Genomic DNA, 24,577 nt, shown 5'->3' with positions numbered 1-24,577 from the left:
AATTGTATTCTTAGATTAACTATAAAGCATGTATTATTTACAATCTTACTGACAAGTACTTTTTTAAATAAACTTATAATTAGCCCCAAGGGTACAGGTCTGTGAATCAACAGGTTCACACATTTCACAGCATTCACCATAGCACATACCTTCCCCCATGTCCATAACCCCACCACCCTCTCCCTCCCCCCTCCCCCCAGCAACACTCAGTTTGTTTTGTGACATTAAGAGTCTCTTATGGTTTGTCTCCTTCCTAATCCCATCTTGTTTCATTTATTCTTTTCCTACTTCCCAAACCCCCAACGTTGCCTCTCCACTTCCTCATATCAGGGAGAGCATATGATACTTGTCTTTCTCTGATTGACTTATTTTGCTAAGCATAATACCTTCTGGTTCCATCCATGTTGTCACAAATGGCAAGATTTCATTTCTTTTGATGGCTGCATAGTATTCCACTGTATATATATACACCACATCTTCTTTATCCACTCATCTGTTGATGGACCTCTAGGTACTTTCCATAGTTTGGCTATTGTAGATATTGCTGCTATAAACATTCAGGTGCATGTGCCCCTTCAGATCATGACATTTGTATCTTTAGGGTAAATACCCAATAGTGCAATTGCTGGGTCGTAGCATAGCTCTATTTTCAACTTTTTGAGGAACCTCCATGCTGTTTTCCAGAGTGGTTGCAACAGCTTGCATTCCCACCAACAGTATGGAAGGGCTCCCCTTTTTATGCATCCTCACCAGCATCTGTCATTTCCTGACTTGTTAATTTTAGCCATTCTGACTGTTGTGAGGTGGTATCTCATTGTGGTTTTGATTTGTATTTCTCTGGTATCGAGTGAGGTGGAGCACTTTTTCATGTGTCTGTTGGCCATCTGGATGTCTCTGCCCATTACTTGATTGGATTATTTGTTCTTTGGGTGTTGAGTTTCCTAATCTCTTTATAGATTTTGAATGCTAGCCCTTTTTTACTGAATTCCTGTACAAGTTCTAGCAGATTTGGAGTGGAGTCTTTTGGGTTTTCCACATATAGTATCATATCATCTGCAAAGAGTGATAGTTTGACTTCTTTGCCAATTTGGATGCCTTTAATTTCTTTTTGTTGTCTGATTGCTGAGGCTAGGACTTCTAGTACTACGTTGAATAGCAGTGGTGATAATGGACATCTCTGCTGAGTTCTTGACCTTAACGGAAAAGCTCTCAGTTCTTTTCCATTGAGAATGATATTTGTGGTGGGTTTTTCATAATGGCTTTGATAATACTGAGGTATGTGACCTCTATCCCTACACTTTGAAGAGTTTTGATCAGGAAGGGATGCTGTACTTTGTCAAATGCTTTTTCAGCATCTATTGAGAGTATCATATGGTTCTTGTTTTTTCTTTTATTTATGTATTGTATCACATTGATTGATCTGTGGATGTTGAACCAACCTTGCAGCCCTGGAATAAATCCCACTTGGTTGTGGTGAATAATCCTTTTAATGTACTATTGGATCCTATTGGCTAGTATTTTGGTGAGAATTTTTGCATCTGTGTTTATCAAATATATTGGTCTGTAATTCTCTTTTTTGATGGGATCCTTGTCTGATTTTGAGATCAAGGTGATGCTGGCCTCATAAAATGAGTTTGGAAGTTTTCCTTCCATTTCTATTTCTTGGAACAGTTTCAGGAGAATAGAATTGATTCTTTAAATGTTTGGTAGAATTCCCCTGGGAAGCCATCTGGCCCTGGTCTTTTGTTTGGAGATTTTTGATGACTGTTTCAATCTCCTTACTGGTTATGGGTGTGTTCAGGTTTTCTATTTCTTCCTGGTTCAGTTGTGGTAGTTTATATGTCTCTAGGAATGCATACATTTCTTCCAGATTGTCAAATTTGTTAGCGTAGTGTTGTTCATAATATGTTCTTATAATTGTTTGTATTTCTTTGGTGTTGGTTGTGATCTCTCCTCTTTCATTCATGATTTTTTTTTATTTGGGTCCTTTCTCTTTTCTTTTTGATAAGTCTGGCCAGGGTTTTATCAATCTTATTAATTCTTTCAAGGAACCAGCTCCTAGTTTCATTGGTTTGTTCTATTATTTTATTTTATTATTATTATTTTTTGGTTTCTATTTCATTGATTTCTGCTCTGAACTTTATGATTTCTCTTCTCTTGCTGGGTTTAAGGTTTCTTTCTTATTCTTTCTCCAGCTCCTTTAGGTGTAGGGTTAGGTTGTGTATTTGAGACCTTTCTTGTTTCTTGAGAAAAGCTTGTATCACTATATATTTTCCTCTCAGGACTGCCTTTGCTGTGTCCCACCGATTTTGAACGATTCTGTTATCATTATCATTTGTTTCCATGAATTTTTTCAACTTTTCTTTAATTTTCTAGTTGACCCATTCATTCTTTAGAAGGATGTTGTTTAGTCTCCATGCATTTGGGTTCTTTCCAAATTTCCTCTTATGATTGAGTTTTAGCTTCAGAGCATTGTGGTCTGAAAATATGCAGGGAATGATCCCAGTCTTTTGATACTGGTTAAGATCTGCTTTAGGACCCAGGATGTGATCTATTCTGGAGAATGTTCCATGTGCACTAGAGAAGAATGTGTAATCTGTTGCTTTGGGATGGAACATTCTGAATATATCTGTGATGTCCATCTGGTCCAGTGTATCATTTAAGGCCTTTATTTCCTTGTGGATCTTTTGCTTGGATGATCTGTCCATTTCAGTGAGGGGAGTGTTAAAGTCCCCTACTATTATTGTATTATTGTCAATGTGTTTCTTTGATTTTGTTGTTAATTGGTTTATATTGTTGGCTGCTGCCATGTTGAGGACATAGATATTTATGTTGGACAGATCCTTTGAGTATGATGTAGTGCCTTTCCTCATATCTTATTATAGTCTTTGGCTTAAAATATAATTGATCTGATATAAGAATTGCTATATCTCGTTGGACAGATCCTTTGAGTATGATGTAGTGCCTTTCCTCATATCTTATTATAGTCTTTGGCTTAAAATATAATTGATCTGATATAAGAATTGCTACCCCAGCTTTCTTCTGATGTCCATTAGCATGGTAAATTGTTTTCCGCCCCCTCACTTTAAATCTGGAGGTGTTTTGGGGTCTAAAATGAGTTTCTTGTAGGCAGCATATTGATGGGTTTTTTTTTTAAATCCATTCTGATGTCCTGTGTCTTTTGATTGGGGCATTTAGCCCATTTACGTTCAGGGTAACTATTGAGAGATATGAATTTAGTACCATTATATTGCCTGTAAGGTGACTGTTATTGTATATTGTCTCTTGTCCTTTCTGATCTACTACTTTTAGGCTCTCTCTTTGCTTGGAGGACCCCTTTCAATATTTCCTGTAGAGCTGGTTTGTTGTTTGCAAATTCTTTCAGCTTTTGTTTGTTCTGGAAGCTTTTTATCTCTCCTTCTATTTTCAATGATAGCCTAGCTGGATATAGTATTCTTCGCTGCATGTTTTTCTCATTTAGTGCTCTGAATATAACATGCATGTTCTTTCTGGCCTGCCAGGTCTCTGTGGATGAGTCAACTGACAATCTAATATTTTTACCATTGTATGTTACAGACTTCTTTTCCCGGGATGCTTTCAGGATTTTCTCTTTGTCGCTAAGACTTGTAAATTTTACTGTTAGTTGACGGGGTGTGGACCTACTCTTATTGATTTTGAGGGGGGTTCTCTGCACCTCCTGGAGTTTGATGCTTGTTCCCTTTGCCATATTAGGGAAATCCTCTATAAAAATTCTCTTCAATATACCTTCTGCTCCCCTCTTTCTTTCTTCTTCTTCTGTAATCCCAAATATTCTAATGTTGTTTCATCTTATGGTATCACTTATCTCTTGAATTCTCCCTCCATGGTCCAGTAGTTGTCTCTCTTTTGCTCAGCTTCTTTATTCTCTGCCATTTGGTCTTCTACATAACTAATTATTTCTTCTGCCTCATTCATCCTAGCAGTGAGAGCCTCCATTTATTTTATTTTATTTTATTTTTTTTAAAGATTTTATTTATTTATTTGACAGAGAGAGATCACAAGTAGGCATAGAGGCAGGCAGAGAGAGAGGAGGAAGCAGGCCCCCTGCTGAGCAGAGAGCTTGAAGAGAGCCTCCATTTTTTATTGCACCTCATTAATAGCTTTTTTTTTTTTTATTTCAACTTGGTTAGATTTTAGTCCTTTTGTTTCTCCAGAAAGGGCTTTTATATCTCTTGAGAGGGTTTCTCTAATATCTTCCATGCCTTTTTTGAGCCTGGCTAGAACCTTGAGAATTGTCATTCTGACATATTTCTATATCTGACATATTTCCAATGTCTGTATTGATTAGGTCCCTAGTCTTCAGTACTCCCTCTTGTTTTTTTGTTTGTTTGTTTGTTTGTTTGTTTTGTTTTGTTTTTTGGTGATGAATTTTTCTGCCTTGTCATTTTTTCCAGATAAGAATATGAAGGAGTAAATAAAATACTAAAAGGGTGGCACAGATCCCAGGAAAATGTGCTTTAACCAAATCAGAAGGGACACCAAATCGTGGGGGAGGGGGCAGGAAGCAAGCTTAGATGTTAGAAATTTCTTAGGCAAAACAGTATTTTCTCTTTTGAAGGCATACCTATAGTTTCTTTGATTGAGATTTTGTTTAATAGCTTCTGTAATGGCTGCACCATGACTTTGCATCAAGATTTCAGCATGAATAACAATGTGTTCATGTTTCATTTAGCTCCAAATGAGAAATTCTGTCTTTTATTGTTTTAGGAAATTAGTATATGTCTTATTGCTCATGGAGCTTTATAATTAATCATTAAATGTAATGGCTGTGGGGAGTTTGTAGGAAATAGATGCTGGAATGATTATAATTGTAGCTGTCAAATCAGAAATATAATTATACAGAAGCAGATCCTTTTTTTTTAATATAACAAAGACTTCAAGGATTGCCCATTTAGAAATAAATGGAAGTAGAAATAAGCAAAGTATTTTTCAACTATATTGTTTATTTTTCAGTAAGAACTGTGCACGGTGACTTCCTCTAGAGAACCCAAGATGTTAATCATGTAAATTTTTATCCTCTGAGTCCCTGCTTGTTCTGACTTTTGTGTTGGTTTATCTTCTGAGCATATGTTGAACACTTTATGTTTTAGACAATATAGCCTATAGTGAAAAGAATCAAATTATATAAGGTTGATTAACTTCCAAAGTTGAAATAGAAAATCCCAAAGTTACCTTCATTCTTCATGTCATCCAAACACTTCTTTAGATAAGAAACAAGATGGTTCTAGAGAATCCAGTGAAACATGCTTTTTTTTTTTTTTTTTGGATCCTGATGCTGAGAACTGGTTTTAGATGTCTTTCTTATAGAATTGTGAATTGGGCACTTTATCCATCTTACTTTCATGCCTATAGCCCTTTAAAAAGGAATGTAGGCCAGAAGAACCAATTGGTTTCTTTTGTTTATTTGCTTTCCCACTGTTTTTTAATTTAAATAAAATTAGCCAACATTTAGTTTCATTTGTTTCAGATATAGACATCAGTAATTCATCAGTTGCATATAACATCCAGTGCTCATCACATCATGTGCCCTCCTTAATGCCCATCATCCAATTACCCCATGCCGCCATCCACCTCCACCCTAGCAACCCTCAGTTTATTTCCTAAAGTTAAGAGTCTCTACACCCAATGTGGGGTCCAAACTGACAATACCAAAGATTAAGAGCTTGCTTTGCCAAATGAGCCAGCCAGGGTCTCCCAGAATCCATTGTGTTTTTAAAGATCTTTCAAAAACTTACCCTAGGCATAAGAAACTCTGACTAATGGAGAATTATTTATTATGTCTACTCTTAAAAACTGATATAGTGGATTAAGAACTTGTTCTGTCAGTGTTATTAAGGTAGTTTGCATAAAAACACCTCCAAGTTAAGCCTAAGCATTATCTTTTTTCATTATGAATAATTCAAAACAATGTGATCTTTCCTTATTGATCTTAGTTTTCAGACATTAATAATTCTTTGTCTTTATTCTTAATACTACTCTTTCCTCCTTCCCCCAAATAGACTATTAATTGAGCAAAGGGCAGAAATCCACTTCTGAGGGAGAATCTAGCCATTGTTGGATCTCCTGTCTTCATTTCTACATGTTAAGCTCTTTAAGCATTTTTAAGTTTTTGCACATTAATTCTAAACATGTATTTCTGCTACAGTTTTGTTCTGTTTATGATTTGAACAAGTCCTGTTCTATTTTTGTGCCTTAATTAAAATGAGGGAGTTTGAAATAATTTTTATTGTTTTTGAATTCTAATCTTCATTTCTATGATACATGAACATCTTTCTGTCTCCTTTATCTGTTTAACTTATGTTTATTTAATGGGTACTCTCCTGAATCCAGTGCTCTGAAATTCCATATAATTTTTCTCTTATTTTGTCTTCCATGTGGCAATGTCACTTTGGATTCTGAACCCATTATCAGAAGTTTTATTCTAGTGTCACCTGATCAAAATACCCTATATTTGTGTTAAGGACACTGATAAAAATGTTTGACTCCCTTTGGGATCTATGAGATATTTTTATCATTGCCCCATACTGACATTAATTCAGGGGTGACCACCTTTGAGTGCTCCCCTTCTGCCTTCTGGGAACTCTCTCTAGCCATGTGACCTGCCTGGATTTTCACACTTTATTGATGAGCCACTTGTTAAGACTGGTCTCAAAAGCTCGTTAAAGTCAAAATAAATTATATCTATTGCTTTCCCTTTATCCTCAGGCTGTAATTCTGTCACAGAAGGAGATTAGTTTCATCTGACAAGTCTTGATCTTTAGGAAGTTATGCTAAGTGTTACCCACCATACTGTTCTCTACAAGGTATTTGCAAATCGATTTGCAGTATCTTCTAAGAAACACATATTTTGCTTAAAGATTAAACAAACAGGTGACAAAAAACAGAAAGGGAAAATATAAGGAATAGCTCTTAAACTAGACCAAGAAAAATAGAATTTTAATTCCTTCCTCTGAAACCTTTGGAGAAATTATTGTAAATGAGTTGTCATGTATATGTTACTTGGGAGATTGTGTTCATAAATGGGGTTTACAATAGCTGATTATTGCTATATTTTATTTTAAAAATAAAATTTTGTAAATGAGTTGAACTTGAAAGAAATTCAATAGTAAATTGCTTAGCTTACTACCATGCCAGATTTCAAAACCTGATTTACAACACATATCTACCTCTTAAGAGTGTATATGTGTATAAAAATTAAAATAGTCGTTATGCACTTTTTAATTTATATTTCCTTTATAAAGGGCAGTTTAATATGCATAAACTTTTACACCTGGGAACATTAAACATTCTTTCACATTTAGTGAATGTTCACAGTTAGTGAACATATTAGTGTAAGGAATATAGAAATAAACTTTTTTTTTCTAAACTGTAATTCCCTCTGGTTCTATGATATTGGATATCATTATTACTGCTGTATGAATATGACCAGTGTATGTGATGACCTATTGCATGCATTGAATTCAAGTTCAATTAACACTTGTGTCTTTAGTGGGAAGTTAAAAGTTTTTAAGTATCTAAAGTGAGGGGATTTTTGTCTTGAAAAATCAGCTTTTATTATACAGAAATCTTGTAAATTGTTCAAAAGTTTCTATTCTTTTGTGACTCAGGTTAATGTTAATCTATCAGCTCCAAATATTCTGCACATTGGGACTAGAAAACAATTATATAACATTTCTTTGTTGAAATGTAATCAACATATAACTATATTAGTTTTAACTATAGAGCATGATTTGACATTTATATATGTTGTGAGATCACCACAATAAATCTATTTAACACCTGTCATCATACATCGTTACATTTTTTTGATGAGAACATTTAAGATTTACTCATCTAACAACTTTCAAATATGAAGTATTCTGTTATCACCTATAGGCACTATGTTGTACATTACATCACTATGACTTATTTTATAACTGGAAGTTTGTACCTTTTGTATTCCTTCATCTCACAAACATCAATCTGTTTTCTGTATCTATGAGCTTAGTTGTTCTGTTTTTTAGATTCCACATAAAGTGAAATCACACAGTATTTGTCTTTCTCCATCTGACTTATTTTACTTAGCATAATGCCATCAAAGTCCATCCATTTTGTCACAAAGTGAAATTTTTATGAGTTTTATTAAAATACAATTCACACGTAACAAAATTTACCCTTTTTATTGTACAACCCAGTTATTTTACTATATTCATAGTAACTATCACCATTATCTAATTCCAGACATTTTTCATTACCTTCAAAAGAAATCCTGTGACCATTAGGAGTCACTCCGCAATTCTCCAACTCCCCCATCCCTGGCGTTGCTGAACTGCTGTATGAGTTCTAGTAGTTTGGGGATGGAGTCTTTTGGGTTTTCCATATAAAGAATCATGTCATCTGCAAAGAGAGAGAGTTTGACTTCTTCATTGCCATTTTGGATACCTTTTATTTGTATTTGTTGTCTGATTGCTGTTGCTAGGACTTCTAATACTATGTTGAACAAGAGTGGTGAGATTGTGCATCCTTGTTGTGTTCCTTATCTCAACAGGAAGGCTGCAAGCTTTTTCCCATTGAGGATGATATTTGATGTGGGTCTTTCATAGATAGATTTGATGAGGTTCAGGAATGTTCCCTCTATACCTATACTTTGAAGCACTTTAATCAGGAAGGGATGCTGGATTTTTCATATGATTTTTCTGCAACAGTTGAGAGGATCATGTGGTTCTTCCCTCTTCTTTTATTGATTTGTTCTATCACATCGATTGATTTGCGAATGTAGAACTCTCCTTGTAACCCAGGGATGAACCCCACCTGATCATAATGGATAATCTTTTTTAGTTTGTTGTTGGATCCTGTTTGCTAGGATCTTGTTGAGAATCTTAGCATCCATATTCATCAGTGTTATTGGTCCGAAATTTTACTTTTTGGTGTGGTCTTTGCCAGGTTTGGGGATCAGGGTAATGCTGGCTTCATAGGAAGAGTCTAGAAGTTTTCCTTCTGCTTCAATTTTTTGAAACAGCTTCAGAAGAATAAGTGTTATTTCTTCTTTGAAAGTTTGATAGAATTTCCCAGGGAATTCGTCAGATCCTGGGCTCTTGTTTTTTGGGAGGATTTTGAACACTGCTTCCATCTTGTTGCTAGATATTGGTTTCTTCAGGTTGTCAATTTTTTCCTGGTTCAATTTTGGGAGTTTATAGTTTTCCAGGAATGCATCCATTTCATCTAGGTTGCTTAACTTACTAGCATAACTGTTGATAGTAACTTCTGATGATTGTTTCTACTTCCTTGGTATTAGTTGTGATCTCTCCCTTTTCATTCATAATTTTATGAATTTGGGCTTTCTCTCTTTTCTTTTGGATTAGTGTGGCCAATGGTTTATCGATCTTATTGATTCTTTCAAAAAACCATCTTCTAGTTTCATTGTTACGTTCTACTGTATCTCTGGTTTCTACCTCATTGATCTCTGCTCTAATCTTGATTATTTCCATTCTTGTGTGTGGAGTTGGTTTAATTTGCTATTGATTCTCCAGTTGGTGTAGATACAGCTGGTGTATTCTGGATTTTTCAATTTTTTTCAAGGGAGACTCGGATGGCAATGTATTTCCCCCTTAGGACTGCCTTTTCTGTATCCCATAGGTTTTGGAGTGACGTGTCTTCATTCGCATTGGCTTCCATAAATCGTTTAAGTTTTTCTTTGCCCTCCTGGTTGATCCAAGTATTCTTAAGCAAGGTGGTCTTTAGCTTCCAGGTGTTTGAGTTCCTTCCGAGCTTTTCCTTGCAATAGAGCTCCAGTTTCAATGCATTGTGGTCTGAGAATGTGCAGGGAATAATCTCAGTCTTTTGGTATCACTTGAGTCCTGACTTGTGACCCAGTATGTGATCTATTAGCTTTCTTATGTAGTTGGCTCCTCCCATATTGGGGGCGTAGATATTTACAATTATTAGATCATCTTGGTGGATAGTCCCTTTAAGAATTATGTAGTGTCCTTCTGTATCTCTGACTACAATCTTTAGTTTAAAATCTAATTTATCTGATATGGGAATCACTACCCCGGCCTTCTTTTGAGGCCCATTGGCATGAAAGATGCTTCTCCATCCCTTCACCTTCAGTCTGGATGTATCCTTAAGTTCAAAATGGGTCTCATGTAGACAACATATGGATGAATTCTGTCATTTTATCCAATCTGCAACCCTGTGTCATTTTATGGGCGCATTTAGGCCATTCACATTGAGAGTGATTATAGAAAGATACATTTTTATTGACATTGTGTTACTTTTGAAGTCTTTCTTTCTGTAGATTGTCTCTATATTTCTATTCAATGCTATTCTTAGGATTTTTCCACTTTTATAGAACCCCCCTTAATATTTCCTGTAGTGTTGGCTTGGTGGTCGCATACTCTTTTAAGCCTTGCTGGTCTTCGAAACTCTATCTCTCCATCCATTTTGAATGTCAGTCTTGCTGGATAAAGTATTCTTGGCTGCATGTTCTTCTCATTTAGTGCCCTGAATATATCTTGCCAGCCCTTTCTGGCTTGCCACATTTCTGTGGATAGATCTGACGTTATTCTGATGGGCTTTCCTCTGTACGTAAGAAGATTTTTTGTCCTAGCTGCCTTCAAGAAAGTTTCTCTACAATTATAATTCCTCATTCTTACTATCCGGTGTCTCAAGGACTTTCGAGAATCTGTAATCTTGGGGGGAGACTGTTCTGCCTCTACTACATGAACGCTGGTTCCATTTGCAAGATTGGGAAAATTTTCATGGACAACTTGTTCCACTATATCTTCTAGACTTCTTTCTTTCTCCTCTCCTTAGGGATTCCAATAATTCTGACATTGGAATGTTTCATGGCATTATTTATTTCCCTAATTCTGATTTAGTGGCTTCTAAGCTGTTTGTTCCAGGCTTCCTCCTAATCCTTTCTCTCTATCTGTCTGTCCTCCAGATCACTAATTCTATCTTCTGTCTCAGTTACCCTAGATTTTAGGGAATTTAGATTAGATTGGAACTCATTGAGAGCATTATGAACATCATCCTTTGTGGCTTTCAGTTCTGCCCTAACATTGTGAACATCATCCCTGGTGGCTTTCAGTTCTGCCCTAATCAAGTCTGTTTTGTCACCAATGGCTTTCTCCAACCTAGCTATTGCCTGGATAATTGTTAGCCTGAATTCTCTTTCTGAAATTCCTGAATCCATAAACAATGTATTTTTTAAAATATACTGTCTTTATATGATGGAATATTATTCAAGCATTAGAAACCAAGAAGTACTGATAAATGCTACAACATGGATGAAACTTGAAAATATTATGTCTTGGTTTCTAATGCTTGAATAATATTCCATCATATAAAGAGAGTATATTTTGTTTCACCATTAATCTGTTGATGAACATTTAAGTTGTCTCTACATTTTGCTTATTATAAATGATGCTACTATAAATGTTCACGTGCAAGGTTTTAGGTGGACATATGTTTTCATGTCTCTTGGGTATATAACTACAAGTGGAACTTCTGGGTCAAATGGTAACTCTATGTTTACTATTTTAAAGAAATGCCAAATTATTTTCTGAAGTGTCTGTAATATTTTATATTCCCAAAGTGAAATTCCTGGATTACATATTCAGAGATAGTTTCAAAAAATAGATTGTAATTGATCATACATATCCTAGCTACTCTGAACTCTGTCCTTTGTTGTGCAGATTTCATGATATTCCAACATTACAATTCCCTTTTTAACAGGAAAGCTGATCCTGCTGGATAGCAGAAACTCCAGTGCCCCCACGAATGTTGAAAATAGAAAAGATTGTTACTTCAAGGAGTAAGAAATGATATATGATATTTTAGTTGAGGTAGGGAGAGAAGAACTGACTTCTGACTTTTTAAAATTTTATAGTATATTGATATGGAACAGAGAAATAAATCATACCACAAAGGGTTCATTATAGCAGCATTTCATCAAAACCAATGATTTTGAACATTCTTTCTAGAATTAACCTAGCATTCCAACCCTTGCCTACTTACTGGTCAGGTGGAGGTAAGATTGTTTAAGGGACAAAAATTGAGTCCAAGAAGAGTGCAAAGAGTTTTACTACCAGAGATAAACACATGACTATTTGACTCCAGGTGTGGGGAGAGGCTTTCACAAGACTTTCCTGCTGAAATATCATGAACAGGAGAACAAGAAGCGGAGTTACATGTTGGGAAGTTTGTCAGTGACTGAACTTTCTTAACATACATTGTTATGGGGGTGCCTGGGAGGCTCAGTTGGTTGGGCATCTGCCTTCAGCTCAGTTCATGATCTCAGTGTCCTGGGACCAAGTCCCACATCTGAGCCTGCTTCTCCTTCTGTCCCTCCCCCTTTCTGTGCTCTCTCTCTCTGTCTGTCTCAAATAAACAAAATCTTTTTAAATTTTTTAATTTTTAAAATTTTTATTATGTTCAGTTAGCCACTGTATAGTACATAATTAGTCCTTGATGCAATGTTCAGTGATTTATTAGGTAAGTATAACACCCAGTGATCATCACAGTACATGTCCTTTAAAAAATACATTGTTTATGGATTCAGGTATGTCCTCAGGGAAATTATTATATTCTTAGGACTTTTCCTTTATCTTCTGGCTTACAGTATGGAAAGACAAAAGCCTTAATCCTAAACCTTAAAATAGTTAAATAAAAGCCCTTTCAAGGGAATTATCACACCCAAAATTACACACACACTTTTTTTAAAACTAGGCAATTAATTTTTTTTTCAATTTATTTATTTTCAGAAAAAACATTATTCACTATTTTTTCACCACACCCAGTGCTCCATGCAAGCCGTGCCCTCTATAATACCCACCACCTGGTACCCCAACCTCCCACCCCCCCCGCCACTTCAAACCCCTCAGACTGTTTCTCAGAGTCCATAGTCTCTCATGGTTCGCCTCCCCTTCCAATTTACCCAAATTCCCTTCTCCTCTCTAACGCCCCTTGTCCTCCATGCTATTTGTTATGCTCCACAAATAAGTGAAACCATATGATAATTGACTCTCTCTGCTTGACTTATTTCACTCAGCATAATCTCTTCCAGTCCCATCCATGTTGCTACAAAAGTTGGGTATTCATCCTTTCTGATGGAGGCATAATACTCCATAGTATATATGGACCACATCTTCCTTATCCATTCATCCGTTGAAGGGCATCTTGGTTCTTTCCATAGTTTGGCGACTGTGGCCATTGCTGCTATAAACATTGGGGTACAGATGGCCCTTCTTTTCACGACATCTGTGTCTTTGGGGTAAATACCCAGGAGTGCAATTGCAGGGTCATAGGGAAGCTCTATTTTTAATTTCTTGAGGAATCTCCACACTGTTCTCCAAAGAGGCTGCACCAACTTGCATTCCCACCAACAGTGGAAGAGGGTTCCCCTTTCTTCACATCCTCTCCAACACATGTTGTTTCCTGTTCTGTTAATTTTGGCCATTCTAACTGGTGTAAGGTGATAACTCAATGTGGTTTTAATTTGAATCTCCCTGAGGGCTAATGATGATGAACATTTTTTCATGTGTCTGATAGCCATTTGTGTGTCTTGATTGGAGAAGTGTCTGTTCATATCTTCTGCCCATTTTTTGATGTTTTTGCCTGTTTCGTGTGTGTTGAGTTTGAGGAGTTCATTATAGATCCTGGATATCAACCTTTTGTCTGTATTGTCATTTGCAAATATCTTCTCCCATTCCGTGGGTTGCCTCTTTGTTTTTTTGACTGTTTCCTTTGCTGTGCAGAAGCTTTTGATTTTGATGAAGTCCCAGAAGTTTATTTTTGCTTTTGTTTCCTTTGCCTTTGGAGACATATCTTGAAAGAAATTGCTGTGGCTGATATCAAAGAGATTACTGCCTATGTTCTCCTCTAGGATTCTGATGGATTCCTGTCTCACCTTGAGGTCTTTTATCCATTTTGAGTTTATCTTTGTGTACGGTGTAAGAGAATGGTCGAGTTTCATTCTTCTACATATAGCTTTCCAGTTTTCCCAGCACCATTTATTGAAGAGACTGTCTTTTTTCCACTGTATATTTTTTCCTGTTTTGTCAAAAATTAATTGACCATATGGTTGAGGGTCCATATCTGGGCTCTCTACTCTGTTCCACTGGTCTATGTGTCTGTTTTTATGCCAGTACCATGCTGTCTTGGTGATCACAGCTTTGTAATAAAGCTTGAAATCAGGTAAGGTGATGCCGCCAGCTTTATTTTTGTTTTTCAACATTTCCTTAGCGATTCGGGGTCTCTTCTGATTCCATACAAATTTTAGGATTATTTGCTCCAGCTCTTTGAAGAATGCCGGTGGAATTTTGATTGGAATGGCATTAAAAGTATAGATTGCTCTAGGCAGTATAGACATTTTAACAATGTTTATTCTTCCGATCCAAGATCATGGAATGGTCTTCCATCTTTTTGTGTCTTCTTCGATTTCTTTTATGAGTGTTCTGTAGTTCCTCAAGTACAGGCAAATAACTTTTTAAATTTTGTTTCAAACTTTATTCCCAGGGTTCTTCTGCTTAATTAACTGCAAAGAATGAATTGTGAATAAGCCAAAAACTGAAAAAAAACTTAAGTGTCCAAGGGGCTTGGGTTTAAAAATAATAGAAATCTGGATTTTATCAGATCTATGAACAAGATTTTAAAAAGCAGTCATAAAATAGCAGCTCCTAGTAACTTCTTCAAGTTTTATCTTGTTCCAAAGTTGACTCAATTCAGTTTACTTCATTTGGAGGCTTCATCAAAATCCTCCACAAGATCTGGAACTTCATCATCATCCTTCTCTTTGGTAGCAAGTGGTGCTTTTCCATCTGCAGATTACTAAGGCAGAGCTTCAGCCAGTCTTCTTTTTTTTTTTTTTTCAGCCAGTCTTCTTAAACTAGTTGGACTGTCTGTATCTGGTTGGCTTAAGATATTTGGTAGCATTTCTGTCAGCTGCTTTTTCTCAGCATGGCTTGTAACAGTGAAAGTGTTTGCTGCTAGGGATGCCAGAACGGTAGGGTTGTTAAAGTGGATCACTGTTCCTTGGTTTATGAACATATTCAATACCAGAGATATTACCCCAAACTTCTTTAGGAAGGACTGAAGTTTTTGTTTTTGTTTTGTTTTGTTTTTATCATCTCTTGTACTTGTTTTATGAACCCCCTCTTTTGGTGAGCAGTTCTTTTCCCACCAATGCACACTTGTGCTTGAAGTTTGGTGTGTTTCTCCTGGTTTATGATAGTTTCTTTCATCTCTTTGGCATGAAAATGGGACCACCTGTGGCACTAGGATTGGTGCTCAGGTGGTCATAGGAGGACCAGCTGAGATAAGGTGCACACACATGGGGATATAAGATGGCAGCTAGAGGACACACACAAACATTTATAAATATTTGTTATGTACACATACATATAAACATATATATTATGTTAATAAAAGGATAATGCTTAACCATAAGTAATTATTTATCAAAATACTCTGACTATATTTATGCTTAAATTTTATTAATAAATCAGCAGTAAGTATATATGGGAGAAAAAAAAAATGCCTGAGTGCACACAGTGAAAATCAGTTTCTCTCCAGGAATAAAAAAAAAAATAGAGATGGAGAAACTTTCTAGAAATCTCAGTTAAGGCCACTGACTTCAGTGTAGAAACCCAATATAGAACCTTAATGTAGACACTCACTGTAGGAAATATTTCACTCATGTGTCAGGGTTTTGGTTTCTGACGTACTGAGGGAAGGTGATTGGGCATGGATTCTCAAAAAACATATTTTCTTTAGCAAATTCAGATTTAATTAATCAATTAGTATAAGAAACTTAACCAGGGGTGATTCTATCTGTAAGTAAAAATGTTTAATGATATCTGGGAAAACACAATATTTCTGGTATTGTCAACTCTCTTAGTATTTCTCTAATGCAAAGTACAAAGTTCATTTTAAATTTCCCTAGGGTATTATAATTTTCACATTTATTAGTTGTTTACATATTAGTGTGAATGAAAGTGTGAGAGTTGGTGCTGATGAAAGGAGGGAGTTCCTTGGACAAAGCCTAATGGATAGAGATTGTGTACAACTAGTACAAAAGAGGGGATCTGGGGACCCAAATACTTAACTCTGCTTGTTTCAAATTTTACCTCTTTTTTGAACCCAGAACATTTTATAAGGAAAAGTATTTCTAAATTTTATTGAAGATTGTTGACTTCTCTTTCTTGCCAACAAAATTAAAGACATTTCGTAAGTATTACTCTCCACGTGCAAACAGCGTCCTTGTCTACTTTACCTGATGCATTCCCAAACCAGGTTTCTTTTTCAATCTGAATCAAATTGTCAAGTCTCACCAGCTGGGTCATGAATAGTTACAAGTTCCTTCTCTAGGAGAGCATTATAAGATCCTAGTATTTATCTTAAATGGCTTGTAGAAATTTGAAAGAAGCCTTTAAAACCCCCTTGGACTTATTTACATCTCAATCATTTTAACCATGAGGCAAAAGTTCTTTTCTCCAGATGTTTAAGGTTTACATTTTATGGGGCAGCAACTGCTCTAAAAAATATTTACCTTATTCTAAAAATAGAGCACAAATGCACTTCTCTTCATACTTTCTGGCTTTAGACTGCTTTATACTGCTTGCACATAATCAATGGAGCATCAGTGGATTGTCCTGGTTTCATAAAGGACTTTCATAAAGTCCTGATTTCATAAAGGACTGAATAAGGAAAAAAGCATTTGTTTTCCTTGTGTAGACACTGAAGTTAACATGCATGATTTAATGAATGTGTTTTTGCTTTCCCAAGAGAGATACTAAGCAGTACTATATATTTCAGTGGTATTTCCTTAGAAGTTCAGAGTTTTGAAATGTAGAGATTTTATTTTAGGGCTGAGGGAGGGAAAAGGGTGACATTTGAGGAATCAAGAGAAATGGAAAAGTGTTTTGTTATAAAGTTTTACTGTTTTTTAACTTTTTTTTTCTGATTGTATCTGCCATGAAGTTTTCTTATAAATGTGATTCCTTCATAATCTGTTTAAAAAACCACAAATACATCATTCAGAGGAATATTTAAGGAACCCTGAAGAAGAAGAAGAAGAAGAAGAAGAAGAAGAAAAAGAAGAAGAAGAAGAAGAAGAAGAAGAAGAAGAAACAACTCACTGGTTTAATGGAATGCTGTCAAGTCGAATCAGCATCATGAACAACACTGGGGCAGAACTGATACTTGTGCACTGACGTGTTAGAAGAAAAGTACATGTATTATTTAGAAAACTCAGAAATCTGTCAGCTGTATGATTGCCAAGTTAGCAGAAGCAGGAGATTGCTGCTGAAGTTGAAAGAAATGCATAGGCACAGATCCATACTGTAACCTTTCATGTTCTATACCCACCATGAATAGCCAGCTATTATGCGGTCAGCATTTTTAGTTTTTCTTTTTTTAATTTTCAAGTGCTTCAAAAGGCAAAGGAAGTAGGTCTTTTATTCTAAATAAGCAAAATGTATAGGCTATTATTTTAGTGTTAAAGATGACAAGACCAAAGAAAGACTGTTTTTCATCTTTGTGTGTGCTGCGCAGGTTTCCCAGGAGTGTTTTGGGGTGTTAAGATATGTATTATTTTTACACATTTATCCAATGAACAAAGTATTTTCTTTTTGGCAAACAGGAGAAAACGCTTCATTTAAGTGCTTTAACTACAATAGCATATCATTTATAATCATGGAGAAATTTATTCTTTACTAATATAAAAATGATATATACATATCAGCACTTTAATTATTTTAAAATATATATATTGCCAAAATATAATTATTGACCTCCTCATGCCTTTATGATATACTTGTGAGGCAAGTAAGAAGCCAATACTCTTCCTATTGTTATAGAAAAGAAAGGTAAAAAAAGATCCAGTGCCTTCCTTAAAGTTACACAATTTAATAATAGTAGAAAATTAGTAGTAATAGAAACAAAACTTCTATGCCTTCAGTCTAGTGATCTTAGTGTTTTCTATGCTATGGTTATACACTGACTTTTCTCTGTAAATCCCTGTGTATTTATAAGTTTAATTTTCTCTGTATCAGAACATTTAATAAAGATCTTCTATTCCATATTAGCTTAATAAAATCTTCTATTTTAATAAAAGTTTCTATTCTATTTTAGCTGCTAATTTATAGTCAGTGAAGGAAAAATCACATAACTAGCTAACTGGGAATAATGGCAAGAATTGGAAATAAGTTTTCTTGTGTCACTATATTTCTAAAAAGTCTCAAGATAGGTTGTAAAAGTTGGATTCCTACTGAGGTGGTCCAATTTAAAATTGCACCTTACTTCAGTAAATAATCATAAAATTTTGATATTACCACTGGAAATAATGTATAGGAGTAATTTTTTAAAAAATTATTTATTTGAGGGAGGACAAAGGGAGAGAGAGAGAGAGACTCTCAAACAGATTCTGCACTGAATGCAGAGTCCAACATGGAGCTTGGTCTCATAACCCTGAGACTGTGACCTAATCTGAAACCAAATGTCAGATGCTTAACTGACTGAGCCACCCAGGCACCCCATGAGTAATTTGTAAAACACCCCTGATTTCTGGGTCTCTAGTCTTTCTATGGAGACAGATGTGCCTACTTTGGCACATGGATGGTTAAACTTTCTTTTTGTAAAATCTTGTGTGTTTGTTTTCCATAGGGGATGGCTTAGGTAGGAGTATCGATTTACAAGATTTTAAAATTTTCATAAAACTCATAATCATCACCATTATCTGGAAGACCTATTGACAAAATGACAGAAAGTGAAACACTCAAGGAGCTCAACTGATATTTTCAGTTGACCTGTGAAATGGTCTAAATCACCACTTGTGCCTAGCTTCTGTTTCTTAATGATATTTCCAACTCTATCTTCTCCTTTTCCTCGTCACCATCTTCTTTTTACTGCATTTATGATCTGTGTCTACTTTTGGAATTAACTGCTGGATATATTAATAGAATTCAAATACTATAATAATGTTTCTGGAAGTGTGAGACAGAGAAAGAGAGAGAAAAGAGAAAATGAAGAGAGACATGTGCCTCCTAGCCAAAATCTTCCTATTTCTGATTATTTCCCATCTTGGATGTTATCAATATCCATTATAATTATTTATAAAATGCATTTGGTACATGCTTCAATTTATAAAGTATTTGTGTAGATTGTAGATAACTAGATTACATTTGATCAGGCTGAATCCTTTCTGTCAAGCAAGAAAAAAGAACTATCAGGATGGTTTGGAAAGGAGGAAAAATAAGGGGATGCATTTGAAACTAAGTTACAAGGTTGCAGAATAAGCCAAATGATTATTGGATGTTAGAAAATCTGGGTGCTAGAAACATGCCTGCCAAGAAGCAATTCTCTTCCTGTAGCTAACCCTCTGTTTCTTTTTACATATCAAAATAAGAAGTGGATGACATTTAAGGTCAGTAACAAATATGGTAATTCTTCCTTTGTGTATAAAGTAAATGGTTATTTTGGCACTTTAATTTCAGAAGGGAGCAAGAGAAGTGTTCTTTACATACGTAGGAGTGGCCATCTAGGTCAGATTACATATAAATAAATTTAAAAAAACTAATAATCCAGATACTGTTTCATTGTCAACCCTCTGCTTCTTTTCTAGAGTTCTAGTTTAACTAGAATACACTTATTAATACACATTAGATAGTGCTGAAATGCTATATGATGCATCTCAACAGCACATGTCAAAAAAAAAAGTAGCCCTGGTCCACAGCCACCCCACAATAAAATGGTAAAATCATTAATATATGATGGAAGGTGAATTGGGCTTATCATTGGTCTTAAAAGAGTTAAAACTGAAAGGAGAAGATTTCTCTCTCCTATACATATAGAACAAGATCAGTTATATTTATTTTCCTTCAGTGTAGAAAACCTCTGGTCTCTATGAACTGTATGGCTTAACATACTATGAATAGCAAAACATTAAAAGTCTCTTTGGACTATCTAAACAGACTTTCCATAAGAAAAGCTGTAACAAAATACAATGCTATTGATTGTGTACTTCAGTCATTCTAAATACTTCCTTCAGGATATAGTCCTCCCTGAAGCATTAATATTTTCTTTCACTAGAAGAAAATATGTATCTCTTAGTTTGCATTTAAACCATTTAGGCATACTGTATGATCTACTTTATTTATTTAGTTTATAACCTTTCTTGCATTCTAAAAACTGGCACCGCATTATTTATTTATTTATTTATTTACTTATTTGTATTTTGTTCAAGAACTCATTCTTTATTTTAATTTTTATTTTCAGCATAACAGTATTCCTTATTTTTGCACCACACCCAGAGCTCCATGCAATCCATGCCCTCCTTAATACCCACCACCTGGTTCCCCCAACCTCCCACCCCAACCACTTCAAACCATTCAGATTGTTTTTCAGAGTCCATAGTCTCTCATGGTTCACCTCCCCTTCCAATTTCCCCCAACTCCCTTCTCCTCTCTAATTCCCCTTGTCCTCCATGCTATTTGTTATGCTCCACAAATAAGTGAAACCATATGATAATTGACTCTCTCTGCTTGACTTATTTCACTCAGCATAATCTCTTCAAGTCCCATCCATGTTGCTATAAAAGTTGGATATTCATCCTTTCTGATGGAGGCATAATACTCCATAGTGTATATGGACCACATCTTCCTTATCCATTCATCTGTTGAAGGGCATCTTGGTTCCTTCCACAGTTTGGCGACTGTGGCCATTGCTGCTATAAACATTGGGGTACAGATGGCCCTTCTTTTCACGACATCTGTGTCTTTGGGGTAAATACCCAGGAGTGCAATTGCAGGGTCATAGGGAAGCTCTATTTTTAATTTCTTGAGGAATCTCCACACTGTTCTCCAAAGAGGCTGCACCAACTTGCATTCCCACCAACAGTGTAAGAGGGCTCCCCTTTCTCCACATCCCCTCCACCACATGTTTTTTCCTGTCTTGCTCATATTGGCCATTCTAACTGGTGTAAGGTGATATCTCAATGTGGTTTTAATTTGAATCTCCCTGAGGGCTAGTGATGATGAACATTTTTTCATGTGTCTGATAGCCATTTGTATGTCTTGATTGGAGAAGTGTCTGTTCATATCTTCTGCCCATTTTTTGATATGATTGCCTGTTTTGAGTGTGTTGAGTTTGAGGAGTTCATTATAGATCCTGGATATCAACCTTTTGTCTTTACTGTCATTTGGAAATATCTTCTCCCATTCTGTGGGTTGCCTCTTTGTTTTCTTGATGGTTTCCTTTGCTGTACAGAAGCTTTTGATTTTGATGAAGTCCCAAAAGTTTATTTTCGCTTTTGTTTCCTTTGCCTTTGGAGACAAATCTTGAAAGAAGTTGCTGTGGCTGATATTGAAGAGGTTACTGCCTATATTCCTCTCTAGGATTCTAATGGATTCCTGTCTCACGTTGAGGTCTTTTATCCATTTTGAGTTTATTATTGTGTACGGTGTAAGAGAATGGTCGAGTTTCATTATTCTACATATAGCTGTCCAGTTTTCCCAGCACCAGTTATTGAAGAGACTGTATTTTTTCCACTGTATATTTTATCCTGTTTTGTTGAAGATTATTTTCCCATAGAGTTGAGGGTCCATATCTGGGCTCTCTACTCTGTTCCACTGGTCTATGTGTCTGTTTTTATGCCAGTACCATGCTGTCTTGGTGATCACAGCTTTGTAGTAAAGCTTGAAACCAGGTAACGTGATGCCACCAGTTTTATTTTTGTTTTTCAACATTTCCTTAGTGATTCAGGGTCTCTTCTGGTTCAATTCAAATTTCTCGATTATTTGCTCCAGCTCTTTGAAAAATGCTGGTGGAATTTTGATCAGAATGGCATTAAAACTATAGATTGCTGTAGGCAGTAGAGACATTTTAGCAATGTTTATTCTTCTGATTCAAGAGCATGGAATGGTCTTCTATCTTTTTGTGTCTTCTTCAATTTCTTTCATGAGTGTTCTGTAGTTCCTAAGTACAGATCCTTTACCTCTTTGGTTAGGTTTATTCCCAGGTATCTTATGGTTCTTGGTGCTATAGTAAAAGGAATTGATTCTCTAATTTCCCTTTCTGTATTTTCATCATTAGTGTATAAGAAAGCCACTGATTTCTGTACATTGACTTTGTATCCTGCCACATTGCTGAATTGCTGTATGAGTTCTAGTAGTTTGGAGGTGGAGTCTTTTGGTTTTTCTGTATAAAGAATCATGTCATCCTGGCACTGCATTTTAATAGCAGGGAAAAAAAAAAAAACTTTGTCTTATTGAATCAAAATTACCTACTTTCAAGTAATCCATTTTCATATGTAAGTCTTCTTGTACCTAATTTACTTAGAAGTATTTAGAACAATTCTTTGTAGAATGCAAGGACATACCTCCAGGCACCTGCCATGTAAAATGGTAGAAATCTTTCCATTTCTTGTTATTTTTACTATCAGAACTAAAGGCAATGGAAGAAAAACTAATGACAAATTGCAAGTAACACAGTTAAACTATTTAGAATGAAGCATTTTTACATGTCTATCACCTTGCTGATCTTCCACAAATTTATGGTGTCTGAGTACAGAGGTCTAAATATTTAAAGCTTGAAAAGCAGAGGTGGAACATGAACTAATCTTCAGTTTTTCTCTATCATCTGATGGCAGCACCAATGGAAATGTATTTTCTTTAATGACTCTGAAATCCTGTTTGTAATTAGATGTGGGAATTGTTCTTACTTTGTAACAGATGATACTGGAATAATAACATGAGAGATGTTACACTGAGACCACTATTTTCCTAAATCTATATCATTTTTCTATTTATTGACAGGAGATGTGTGCAAGAACAAATAAATTGATTTTAAAAAGACGGAAAATAAGATCTAATAAAAACTTCCTATCCAAATGTTTTGGTGTTACTTTCAATATTCTGACTTGAGTGGCAGAAGGAAAGAACATGTACCTTGTGTTTAATTTTAGGAAACAAAGGTTTTAGATTTGTTGCTTTGTTCCTGATAATGATCTTTGAACATTATTACAAAGACTAAATTAAGAAGTTTAATTAAGTGCTAGAGACCATATTACTGAAGTATGTATTATACATTAGTATGATCATACAAAATAATACTCTCTTTTAAATAACAGTTTTATCTTCACAAACCAAAGAATTTGAATACTATACAGACTGAGTGCAATAGCTATTCTGTACATCATTTTCTTCATTATCAGTAAATGCTACTGTCACAAATCATTCTGGTCACTAAAGATTTAATAATGTTTGCAGGTCTTAGATCTTTTTCTGTTTAATGCTAATGGACTCCAGGAGCTACAAAAATCTTACAAAGAAATGTGTTATGGATAGGTTTTATCTTCCCTTCAAAACATATGTATTACTGACATTTATGGTAGCAAGAATGCTTGAACACATTCTTGAAGATTTTGATTGTACATACTCAATAGTATATAATGATCAATTCAGTTGTTATTGTATTCCTTTGCTTTCTAATTCATGCGTTGGACTCTTTTTAGTAGATCCATGACTTGGCAAAAGATAAAAACATATTGTGAGGAACTTCCTTGAAAACCCAAGTTTGTTTAGCAATTTGGCTCACAAAGCAGTTTCTCACCTATTTATTTCCTTTGATAATCATAAAAATTCTGCAAGGTAAGTAGAACAGGTATTATTACATTCTTGGGAATTGAAGAAACCAAAGCCCAAAGAGGCTCAGCAATTTGGCTAAGTTCAAATAGATACTATATAGTCAAATAAAATACTTTAAACTCCAAAGCCAACATTATTCCATGAGAAAATAACTCATGGTAAAGAAATTAAAGCAATAACACATATGGTTTCATCAGTATACAGGTTAATAGATTTTGGTGACTTCATAGTGGGTAAGGAACACAATGCAATTAGAAAAGAAATCTCCCCAAACGGTGGGTTCATGACTCTGCTCACATTGCAAAGCAATGAAGTAGATTTCAGTTTGATAATGGTGAACAAAATCTTTATTTGCTATGATAACTAGCTTTTTTTTTTGATGAAACGTTAGCCCATTACTGAGTTTCCTACTCCTTCTTTGCAAAAAAACAAAAACAAAAAACAAAACAAAACAAAAAAAACAAAGATCATATCAGTGGCAAAGCAACAATTATAAAATCCGTGTTTAAGATTAAAAACAAAAGATATGCAGTTTACCTCCCTTTCTGTAATATATTATAAATATCAACACACACACACACACGTGTATATATACACATATATATATAGTTAAAATGAAAAGTTCTGTAGTAAGTTTTGACTTAGAAATTTCAAAGGAAAACATTAACTTTGTTACTGTGATTAACTATTCCAAGAAAAGTCAGTCTATTACAGTAGTTCTTAACAATGGATTATTTTGGGTAACTTCTAATTTAAAAGATAGATTTGTCTTAGTGATGGAGCATTATTAGTACAGGGAAATTCAGGTTTTAGGCATGACAGGTAATATAAAAAAGTGATCATAGAGAATTTGGAGAAATTTTTTTTTAAAAAGCTGAAAGTACTGGAATATAAGATCTGTACTTTCTATTTTT

The 24,577-nt window shown here is 35.2% G+C and overlaps 1 protein-coding gene and 1 pseudogene across 1 annotated transcript in view; one reads left to right on the top strand and one right to left on the bottom strand.

The window, feature by feature from the left end:
* Positions 1 to 24,577, top strand: part of DACH2 (dachshund family transcription factor 2) — an 874,111-nt gene that overhangs the window by 620,435 nt on the left and 229,099 nt on the right. The gene's annotated exons all lie outside the window — the stretch shown is intronic.
* LOC122897136 lies at positions 14,755 to 15,305 on the bottom strand (annotated as a pseudogene).

This window comes from Neovison vison, chromosome X (assembly GCF_020171115.1).
Source record: "Neovison vison isolate M4711 chromosome X, ASM_NN_V1, whole genome shotgun sequence".
Lineage (NCBI taxonomy): Eukaryota > Metazoa > Chordata > Mammalia > Carnivora > Mustelidae > Neogale > Neogale vison.
This window is presented reverse-complemented; position numbering and strand designations above follow the sequence as displayed.